Source organism: Triticum aestivum, chromosome 5A (assembly GCF_018294505.1).
Source record: "Triticum aestivum cultivar Chinese Spring chromosome 5A, IWGSC CS RefSeq v2.1, whole genome shotgun sequence".
NCBI classification, from domain to species: domain Eukaryota; kingdom Viridiplantae; phylum Streptophyta; class Magnoliopsida; order Poales; family Poaceae; genus Triticum; species Triticum aestivum.
The window spans coordinates 569,896,473-569,908,873 of record NC_057806.1 but is presented as its reverse complement, the minus strand read 5'-3'; positions in this window follow the sequence as shown (position 1 = coordinate 569,908,873).

The window sequence follows — 12,401 nt, the reverse complement described above, 5'->3', positions numbered from 1 at the left end:
AGCATTTGATGAGGTGCATGTCTTGAAGTGTAGGGAAACTCGGTCGTGGAAAAGAGACTTAAGAGAAAAACATGCATAAGATTTAACATTATGGCAAGATTCATTTAAGCCATAGCTTAACTCTTCTAGCAAGCTCCTCGGAAATCCTTTTTCTTTCAAAGATCGATGTCAATATGCATGCATTCTGCTAGCCACAAGAGAGGAAATTTGTTCCACGCTTTTGCATTCCAAATACAATTGGTGTCATCACATTTACTGGCGGATGGAAGAATATAAATTTGCCGGGGCGACGAACAATGACGGAGCTTGATGGTGCTAGTCGCTGGCCGCTAGGTAATTAAGGGTTACCCTGCTCCGCTAGCAAAGACCTGGGATGGCCGCCCCCCTCGCAATAGTACGATTAATTCTCCGGGCGAAAAAATATTAGACATTTCATCTTCGAAAAACCGCACTTCTGATGTTACTTAGCGTATAATAATCTCTATGTTCGTCCCAATGATAATGGATCTACTATATTGATCACTTTGCTCACGACAAATCTCTGTTAGTCACACCATTCAATTCCACAAGCTTCATCATACACTAGTGTAGAATTGGGCTTTAGTCCTGGTTCGTAAGGACCTTTAGTCCCGGTTCTGTAACCGGCACTAAAGGATACTCCCTCCGTCCGGTAAAGAGTGTACGTTTGGCTTCAAAATTTGTCCACAAAAGAATGTACTTATATCTTTCCAATGCACTTTAAAGTAGAAAAAAATACTTCTCTCTCATCACATGGTAATCTAGACTAATAACAATCTACACATGGTCTTCTTAATTTTTACATGCACTTAGCTCATTGGGGTTGGTTAATTAAAGAGAAGAGAGATGGTGGCATGCACTTTTTCAATGCATTTTTTATTTCACTTCATAATTTGTCCTAAAATCTTTAGATGTACACTCTTCACCGGACGGAGGGAGTAGGGACTAAAGGTCCCCCCTTTAGTCCCGGTTCAACACGGCCCGGGACCAAAGGCCCATCACGTGGCACGAGCCCGCGCCAAGGGCTGGGGACCTTTAGTCCCAGTTACTAACACCAACCGGGACTAAAGGAATTTTTTTTGAATTTTTTTATTTATTATGGAAAAAATTGAAGTTTATTCTAATTTTCAAATTTCTGAATTATTTAACAATTTACTATCTAATCACCCCTCATCACTGCTCAAGTGTGGAGCCGGTCACCCATCCTCTCACTACTCCAGTCTGAGTACGCTTAACTTTCAAGTTCTATTCCCCCTAGTTTCTAAGTCTAACTTGTTGTTTTCCTAACAATAGTAAGCTGCCAATCCTATTCACCCTTAGGAGTTTAGCTTGAGCATGAAGTCATATGTTTCACCGTTTGAGTTTCAAACTATTATGCTAAAAAACAATAATTATTTATTAACACTAATATTATTTGAATAAGTAGTTTGACCATAGTTTGACCAAAATTCAAAAAACTTAAATTTGACGATAACTTTTTTCTTTCAGAATTTGAGGATTCTAAAATTTGCAAAACGGCCTATGGCCGCCAAAATTGGAATTGGCTTTTCGTGTTGAACATTTTGATATATTATACGTTTTTTCTACATCGTATGCAAAAGTTATAGTCATTTTACTTTTTCATAACACTTATTTGCCAAACGTGTCGCAATTTGTGTTTTTAAATTTCTCTAACTAGTAGATGTAGTAACATAACTATATCTCGAAGGATTTTAATTTTTGAAGTTTTTATCATTTTCTTTTATTTTTTTAACTGAAAAGGCGATAAGGGGGACGGGGGTAGAGTTTGAAAATTGCAGAGCCCCTTTAGTCCAGGTTGGAGCCACCAACCAGGACTAAAGGTTAGTCTGGGTTGGAGCCCCCAACCGAAACTAAAAGGTTAGACCCCTTTAGTCCCGGTTGGTTGCTTCAACCCAGCCTGCCACCATCCCTTTAGTCCCGGTTTGTGACACAAATTGAAACTATAGATACACCACGAACTAGAACTAATGATGCCCGTGCCCTAGCCGTCGAAACCGGGACTAATGGTCACATTAGTACTGGGCCGTAATCGAACCGGGACTAGCGAGGTGAACGTAAGGTCGTTTTTCTACTAGTGATATAATATACTTTAAATATGCCACCTAAGCAAAAATCCGATAAGTATTGGAAGTGCCCTAGTGAAACCAACTTCCACGGGCAACAGCATCACTTGTACAACTACTACCTGCATACCCAAACATGTGTTGCATGCCATATCGGCCGTGGCGCCTCTCCACGGGCAGCCACTTGTGCTCATCGCGTACGTGCTTGTGAATGTCGTTATCAGCACATGGGACAGTGTATATATAACCACATGCTTCTATTTGTTGCCGATAGTTAAGCTAGTTGGACCCAGGCACCCTGAGTTATCATGTAGAGAATCTGACTGACGAAATCGCCTCTCTCGAACACTCTCGCGTCGCTCCCCCTGCGAGCGACCGAGGGGGCAACCCTAGCCGCCGGCGCCTCAGGTCCCGCCGCCCCTCTTCTTCCCTCGCCGCCGCCGATCCGCGCCGCTGGGCAAAGCCCGGTATGTGCTGGCTGCGGCGGGGCCCATCTCCTCCTCGCGCGAGGGATCGGCGTTGGCGGGCATCCTCGGGCGGCGGCATCGCGTTCATCCAGGGCGCGACGGCTCGCGGGCAGGTCCGGTGGCGGTGCTGCGGTGCCTCGTCCTGCGCGTGGAGGGCCAGACATGGCGGGGGCTGCAGGATCACCCGGAGGCGACAAGAGCGACTCCGGTGTTGGAACCGCGAGCAGCAGGTAGGGCGTCCTCCCTTGCCTATGCGGCGGCAGCTAGATCCATGGCCGGCATGGTGCTCTTCCCCTCGGTGGAGTCTATGCTTGGAGATGGGCGAAAAAAGCCGCGGATCTGGCGTCCCGTCCAGATCCGCCCCGGCATGGCAACCGGTGGCGTGTGGAGGACCGGTGACGGGCGGCTGGAGGCTCCCTGCAGGCGTGCCGGCGACGGCTTTGGTCTTCACGGCGAAGCTCCGTTCGGTTTTAGTCAGCTGCGAGATTGGGGGGCCATGATTTATGGTGAAAATCGCGCCGACTACGGTCATGGCATACGATGGCGGTGTCTATGACGTCGTTCCCTTCTTGAGGCATCGTTGTTGTAGGTCATGGTGCCCCACTCGTGATGCTCCGGGGGAAACCCTAGATCTGGGTCTACCAGATCGAACGACGATGGCACCTTCGATGTCGTTGTCCTTCCTGGGGGCATCGTTTTGGAGCACGTGTTGGCTGCAGGGGCAAGAGGAGGAGATGTGTTACATCTACCGCAAGGCCGACGGCGGTTCCCAACGGCATGGCGCCGCGGAGGTTCGGCGATGGGCACGTATTGGAGATGGACTCGCGCAGGAGGAGGAAGTTGTCTGGCGTCATGGTGGCGTTGATGGCAGAGAGGCCTGGCAAGATCGGTGCATCAGTTCTGCTCTGAGGATGGACCGAGGGAAGATGGAGGTGACAGCTCTTGTAGCGTACGGTGCTCACTGAGAGTGTGCCAAACCGGTATGGGACCCAATCCAGGTAGTGGCTGGGATGGGACACCCGGCTTTAGATGTTAGGCTTTGGTGCGATGTCTGTTTGGTATTAGGCCCGGACATTCGGCACGCCTTCATCAAGGGGATAGGAGTAGCAACAACGTTACCAAGATGATGGCTTCAGCCTTAGTGATGTATCACTTTGCATAGTCTTTGTGAATAATTAATAATACGTTTGCATGCATAGTTTAGATGCGGAGGCCGGGAGTACATCCTCCTTTTCTAAAAAAAGGGGTAAGAAATCATGAGTTAAGTCGAAATTGTTGCTTGTAGACTTACCTAATCCAGTCAAACTAGCAAGCACAGCTAGCACAAATGACAGGAATATACTCCCTGTTGGGGAACGTAGTAATTTCAAAAAAATTCCTACGCACACGCAAGATCATGGTGATGCATAGCAACGAGAGGGGAGAGTGTGATCTACGTACCCTTGTAGACCGACAGCGGAAGCGTTGTGACAATGCGGTTGATGTAGTCGTACGTCTTCACGATCCGACCGATCCAAGCACCGTTACTCCGGCACCTCCGAGTTCTTGGCACACGTTCAGCTCGATGACGATCCCCGGGCTCCGATCCAGCAAAGCGTCGGGGAGGAGTTCCGTCAGCACGACGGCGTGGTGACGATCTTGATGTTCTATCATCGCAGGGCTTCGCCTAAGCACCGCTACAATATGACCGAGGTGGAATATGGTGGAGGGGGGCACCGTACACGGCTAAGGAACGATCACGAAGATCAACTTGTGTTCATGGGGTGCCCCTTGCCTCAGTATATAAAGGATGGAGGAGGAGGAGGCCGGCCAAGGCAATTGGTGCGGCCAGGATGTGGAGTCCTACTAGGACTCCAAGTCCTAGCAGGAGTCCACCAAGAAGGGAGGAAGGGAGAAGGAAGTGGAGGAGAAGGAAAGGTGGCCGGCACCCTTTTCCCTAGTCCAATTCAGACCAGAGGGGAGGGGGCGCGCAGCAGCCCCTTGGCCCTTTCTCCTCTTCCCACTAAAGCCCATCAAGGCCCATTGCTTCTCCCGTAACTACCCGGTACTCCTCGGAACCTTTCCGATGTCCGAATATAGTCGTCCAATATATCGATCTTTATGTCTCGACCATTTCGAGACTCCTCGTCATGTCCCCGGTCTCATCCGGGACTCCGAACTCCTTCGGTACATCAAAACTCATAAACTCATAATATAACTGTCATCGAAACCTTAAGCGTGCGGACCCTACGGTTCGAGAACAATGTAGACATGACCGAGACATGTCTCCGGTCAATAACCAATAGTGGAACCTGGATGCTCATATTGGCTCCTACATATTCTACGAAGATCTTTATCGGTCAGACCGCATAACAACATACGTTGTTCCCTTTGTCATCGGTATGTTACTTGCCCGAGATTCGATCGACGGTATTTCAATACCTAGTTCAATCTTGTTACCGGCAAGTCTCTTTACTCGTTCTGTAATATATCATCCCGCAACTAACTCATTAGTTGCAATGCTTGCAAGGCTTCAGTGATGTGCATTACCGAGAGGGCCCAGAGATACCTCTCCGACAATCAGAGTGACAAATCCTAATCTCGAAATACGCCAACCCAACATGTACCTTTGGAGACACCTGTAGAGCTCCTTTATAATCACCCAGTTACGTTGTGACGTTTGGTAGCACACAAAGTGTTCCTCTGGCAAACGGAAGTTGCATAATCTCATAGTCATAGGAACATGTATAAGTCATGAAGAAAGCAATAGCAACATACTAAACGATCGGGTGCTAAGCTAATGGAATGGGTCATGTCAATCAGATCATTCAACTAATGATGTGATCCCGTTAATCAAATGACAACTCTTTGTCCATGGTTAGGAAACATAACCATCTTTGATTAACGAGCTAGTCAAGTAGAGGTATACTAGTGACACTCTGTTTGTCTATGTATTCACATATGTATTATGTTTCCGGTTAATACAATTCTAGCATGAATAATAAACTTTTATCATGATATAAGGAAATAAATAATAAATTTATTATTGCCTCTAGGGCATATTTCTTTCACTCCCTCCGTTCATTATTATAAGATGTTTGAATTTTCTTTTCTAATTTAAATATATATAGACGTATTTTAGTGTGTTTGTTTATTTATTTTAGTCTGTATTTAGTCCATATTGAAATATCTAAAACATCTTATATTTGTGAACGGAGGGAGTAACTTATATGAATAAGGAATCAAGAATACCATCAATTTCCACTAGCTAGGCCAAGGATGGTTGACGAGGTACACTTTTTGTTTCATGTGTGCAAACCTCGATGATCGTATGAAATACTCCCTGCGTTCTAAAAAATACTTGTATGAGAAATAGATATATCTAGATATATTTTAGTTCGTGATACATTTATTTTTATTTATTTCTCCGATAATTATTTCCGGATGGAGGGAGTACTCCAGAGCCAAGCAATTCAACAGTTGTGCATACTTGACTACCAGGTGTGAGTACATTGAACATATAAACCCTCCTAGACTCGTAGTCACGACCGCGCCTCCAATTCGCCTCATATAATCGCTATGCCACCGCTTGTAAATTCTGCATCCCGCCGAGGGCATTTTAGTCTTTTCAATGGGCCAAGGGCATTTTAGTCTTTCCGGCGGGTCAAAAAGGCAGGCAGCGCTGGCAGGAGCGAGACCGCTATGTGATCAACACCCAAAGAGTACTAAGGTGTGATCATGTTTTGCTTGTGAGATAATTTTAGTCATCGGGTCTGTTATATTCAGATCCGTAAGTATTTTACAAATATTTATGTCAACAATGCTCTGCACGGAGCTAGTCTAGCTAATTGCTCCCACTTTCAATATATATCTAGATTGAGACTTAGATTCATCTAGATTAGTGTCAAAACCTGCGTCGGCGTAACCCTTTACGACGAACCTTTTTTCACTTCCATAATCGAGAAACATATCCTTATTCTACTAAGGATAATTTTGACCGCTGTCCAGTGATCTACTCCTAGATCACTATTGTACTCCCTTGCCAAACTCAGTGGTAGGGTATACAATAGATCTGGTACACAGCATGGCATACTTTATAGAACCTATGACCAAGGCATAGGGAATGACATTCATTCTCTTTTTATCTTCTGCCGTGGTCGGGCTTTGAGTCTTACTCAATTTCACACCTTGTAACATAGGCAAGAAACTCCTTCTTTGACTGTTCCATTTTGAACTATTTCAAAATCTTGTCAATGTATGTATTTATTGAAAAACCTTATCAAGCGTCTTGATCTATCTCTATAGATCTTGATGCTCAATATGTAAGCAACTTCACCGAGGTCTTTCTTTGAAAAACTCCTTTCAAACACTCCTTTATGCTTTGCAGAATATTTCTACATTATTTCCGATCAACAATATGTCATTCACATATACTTATCAGAAATGTTGTAGTGCTCCCACTCACTTTCTTGTAAATACAGACTTCACCGCAAGTCTGTATAAAACTATATGCTTTGATCAACTTATCAAAGCGTATATTCCAACTCCGAGATGCTTACACCAGTCCATAGATGGATCGCTGGAGTTTGCATATTTTGTTAACACCTTTAGGATTGACAAAAACTTCTGATTGCATCATATACAACTCTTCTTTAAGAAATCCATTAAGGATTGCAGTTTTGTTATCCATTTGTCAGATTTCATAAAATGCGACAATTGCTAACATGATTCGAACAGATTTAAGCATAGATACGAGTGAGAAACTCTCATCGTAGTCAACACCTTAAACTTGTTGAAAACCTTTTGCGACAATTCTAGCTTTGTAGATAGTAACACTACTATCAGCGTCCGTCTTCCTCTTGAAGATCCATTTATTTTCTATGGCTTGCCGATCATCGGGCAAGTCAACCAAAGTCCATACTTTGTTCTCATACATGGATCCCATCTCAGATTTCATGGCCTCAAGCCATTTTGCGGAATCTGGGCTCATCATCGCTTCCTCATAGTTCGCAAGTTCGTCATGGTCTAGTAACATGACTTCCAGAACAGGATCACCGTACCACTCTGTTGCGGATCTCACTCTGGTTTACCTACGAGATTCGGTAGTAACTTGATCTGAAGTTACATGATCATCATCATTAGCTTCCTCACTAATTGGTGTAGTAGTCACAAGAACAGATTTCTGTGATGAACTATTTTCCAATAAGGGAGAAGGTACAATTACCTTATCAAGTTTTCTACTTTCCTCCCACTCACTTCTTTCGAGAAAAACTCCTTCTCTAGAAAGGATCCATTCTTAGCAATGAATAACTTGCCTTCGGATCTGTGATAGAAGGTGTACCCAACATTTTCTTTTGAGTAACCTATGAAGATTTACTTCTCCGATTTGGGTTTGAGCTTATCATGTTGAAACTTTTTCACATAAGCATCGCAGTCCCAAACTTTAAGAAACGGCAGCTTAGGTTTCTTGCCAAACCATAATTCATGCGGTGTCGTTTCAACGGATTTAGATGGTGCCCTATTTAACGTGAATGCAGTTGTCTCTAATGCATAACCCCAAAACGATAGTGGTAGATCGGTAAGAGACATCATAAATCGCACCATATCTAATAAAGTATGGTTATGACTTTCGGACACACCATTACATTGTGGTGCTCCAGGTGGCGTGAGTAGTGAAACTATTTCACATTGTTTTTAACTGAAGGCCAAACTCGTAACTCAAATGCTCTTCTCTACGATCAGATCGTAGAAACTTTATTTTCTTGTTACGATGATTTTTCACTTCACTCTGAAATTCTTTGAACTTTTCAAATGTTTCAGACTTATGTTTCATCAAGTAGATATACTCATATCTGCTCAAATCATCTGTGAAGATCAGAAAATAATGATACTTGTCGCGAGTCTCAATATTCATCGGATCACATACATCAGTATGTATTATTTTCAATAAGTCAGTTGCTCGCTCCATTGTTCCGGAGAACGGAGTCTTAGTCATCTTGCCCATAAGGCATGGTTCACAAGCATCAAGTGATTCCCAAAATCCCATCAGCATGGAGTTTCTTCATGCGCTTTACACCAATATGACCTAAACGGCAGTGCTACAAATAAGTTGCACTATCATTATTAACTTTGCATCTTTTTGGTTTCAATATTATGATTATATGTATCACTATGATCGAGATCCAACGAACTATTTTCATTGGGTGTGTAACCATATAAGGTTTTATTCATGTAAACAGAACAACAATTTATTCTCTTGCTTAAATGAATAACTGTATTACAATAAACATGATCAAATCATATTCATGCTTAACGCAAACACCAAATAACACTTATTCAGGTTCAACACTAATCCCGAAAGTATAGGGTGTGTGCGATGATGATCATATCAATCTTGGAACCACTTCCAACACACATCGTCACTTCATCCTTAACTAGCCTCTGTTTATTATGCAACTCCCGTTTCGAGTTACTAATCTTAGCAACTGAACTAGTATCAAATACTGAGGGGTTGCTATAAACACTAGTAAAGTACACATCAATAACATGTATATCAAATATACTTATGTTCACTTTGCCATCCTTCTTATCTGCCAATCACTTGGGATAGTTCCGCTTCTAATGACCAGTCCCTTCGCAGTAGAAACACTTAGTCTCAGCCTTAGGACCAGACTTGGGCTTCTTCACTTGAGCAGCAACTTGCTTGTTGTTCTTCTTGAAGTTCCCCTTCTTCCCTCTGCCCTTTTCTTAAAACTAGTGGTCTTGTCTACCATCAACACTTGATGTTTTTCTCGATTTCTACCTTCATCAATTTCCGCATTACGAAGAGCTTGGGAATCGTTTCCGTTATCCCTTGCATATCATAGTTCATCACGAAGTTCTACTAACTTGGTGATGGTGACTAGAGAATTCTGTCAATCACTATCTTATCTGGAAGATTAACTCCCACTTGATTCAAGCGATTGTAGTACTCAGACAATCTGAGCACATGCTCACTAGTTGAGCGATTCTCCTCCATCTTTTAGCTATAGAACTTGTTGGAGACTTCATATCTCTCAACTCGGGTATTTGCTTGAAATATTAACTTCAACTCCAGGAACATCTCATATGCTCCATGACGTTCAAAACGTCTTTGAAGTCCCGATTCTAAGCCATTAAGCATGGTGCATTAAACTATCAAGTAGTCATCATATTGAGCTAGCCAAACGTTCATAACGTCTGCATCTGCTCCTGCAATAGGTCCGTCACCTAGTGGTGCACCAAGGACATAATTTTTTTGTGCAGCAATGAGGATAAACCTCAGATCACGGATCCAATCCGCATCATTTCTACTAACATCTTTCAACACAATTTTCTCTAGGAACATATCAAAATAAACACAGGGAAGCAACAACGCGAGCTATTGATCTACAACATAATTTGCAAAATACTACCAGGACTAAGTTCATGATAAATTTAAGTTCAATTAATCATATTACTTAAGAACTCCCACTTAGATAGACATCCCTCTAAACCTCTAAGTGATTACGTGATCCAAATCAACTAAATCATGTCCGATCATCATGTGAGATGGAGTAGTTTCGTTGGTGAACATCGCTATATTGATCATATCTGCTATATGATTCACGCTCGACCTTTCGGTCTCCGTGTTCCGAGGCCATATCTGTATATGCTTGGCTCGTCAAGTATAACCTGAGTATTCTGCGTGTGCAACTGTTTTGCACCCGTTGTATTTGAACGTAGAGCCTATCACACCTGGTCATCACGTGGTGTCTCATCATGAAGAACTTTCGCAACGGTGCATACTCAGGGAGAACACTTCTTGATAATTAGTGAGAGACCATCTTATAATGCTACCGTCAATCAAAGCAAGATAAGATGCATAAAAGATAAACATCACATGCAATCAATATAAGTGATATGATATGGCCATCATCATCTTGTGCTTGTGATCTCCATCTTTGAAGCACCGTCGTGATCACCATCGTCACCGGCGCGACACCTTGATCTCCATCGTAGCATCGTTGTCGTCTCGCCAATCTTATGCTTCCACGACTATCGCTACCGCTTAGTGATAAAGTAAAGCATTACAGCGCGATTGCATTGCATACAATAAAGCGACAACCATATGGCTCCTGCCAGTTGCCGATAACTCGGTTTTAAAACATGGTCATCTCATACAATAAAATTTAGCATCATGTCTTGACCATATCACATCACAACATGCCCTGCAAAAACAAGTTAGGCGTCCTCTACTTTGTTGTTGCAAGTTTTACGTGGCTGCTACAGGCTTAAGCAAGAACCAATCTTATCTATGCATCAAAACCACAACGATAGTTTGTCAAGTTGGTGATGTTTTAACCTTTGCAAGGACCGGGCGTAGCCACACTCGGTTCAAATAAAGTTGGAGAAACTGTCACCCGCAAGCCACCTATGTGCAAAGCACGTCGGGAGAACCGGTCTCGCGTAAGCGTACGCGTGATGTCGGTCCGGGCCGCTTCGTCCAACAATACCGCCGAACCAAAGTATGACATGCTGGTAAGCAGTATGACTTGTATCGCCCACAACTCACTTGTGTTCTACTCGTGCATATAACATCAACATATAAAAACCTAGGCTCGGATGCCACTGTTGGGAACGTAGTAATTTCAAAAAAATTCCTACGCACACGCAAGATCATGGTGATGCATAGCAACGAGAGGGGAGAGTGTGATCTACGTACCCTTGTAGACCGACAGCGGAAGCGTTGTGACAACGCGGTTGATGTAGTCGTACGTCTTCACGATCCGACCGATCCAAGCACCGTTACACCGGCACCTCCGAATTCTTGGCACACGTTCAGCTCGATGACGATCCCCGGGCTCCGATCCAGCAAAGCGTCGGGGAGGATTTCCATCAGCACGACGGGGTGGTGACGATCTTGATGTTCTATCGTCGCAGGGCTTCGCCTAAGCACCGCTACAATATGACCGAGGTGGAATATGGTGGAGGGGGGCACCGTACACGGCTAAGGAACAATCATGAAGATCAACTTGTGTTCATGGGGTGCCCCTTGCCTCAGTATATAAAGGATGGAGGAGGAGGAGGCCGGCCAAGGCAATTGGTGTGGCCAGGATGTGGAGTCCTACTAGGACTCCAAGTCCTAGTAGGAGTCCACCAAGAGGAGAGGAAGGGAGAAGGAAGTGGAGGAGAACGAAAGGTGGCCCGCCCCCTTTTCCCTAGTCCAATTCAGACCAGAGGGGAGGGGGGCGCAGCAGCCCCTTGGCCCTTTCTCCTCTTCCCACTAAAGCCCATCAAGGCCCATTGCTTCTCCCCTAACTACCCGGTACTCCGAAAAATACCCGAATCACTCGGAACCTTTCCGATGTCCGAATATAGTCATCCAATATATCGATCTTTACGTCTCGACCATTTTGAGACTCCTCGTCATGTCCCCGATCTCATCCGGGACTCCGAACTCCTTCGGTACATCAAAACTCATAAACTCACAATATAACTGTCATCGAAACCTTAAGCGTGCGGACCCTACGGTTCAAGAACAATGTAGACATGACCGAGACATGTCTCCGGTCAATAACCAATAGCGAAACCTGGATGCTCATATTGGCTCCTACATATTCTACGAAGATCTTTATCGGTCAGACCGCATAACAACATACGTTGTTCCCTTTGTCATCGGTATGTTACTTGCCCGAGATTCGATCGTCGGTATCTCAATACCTAGTTCAATCTCGTTATCGGCAAGTCTCTTTACTCGTTCCGTAATACATCATCCCGCAACTAACTCATTAGTTGCAATGCTTGCAAGGCTTCAGTGATGTGCATTACCGAGAGGGCCCAGAGATACCTCTTC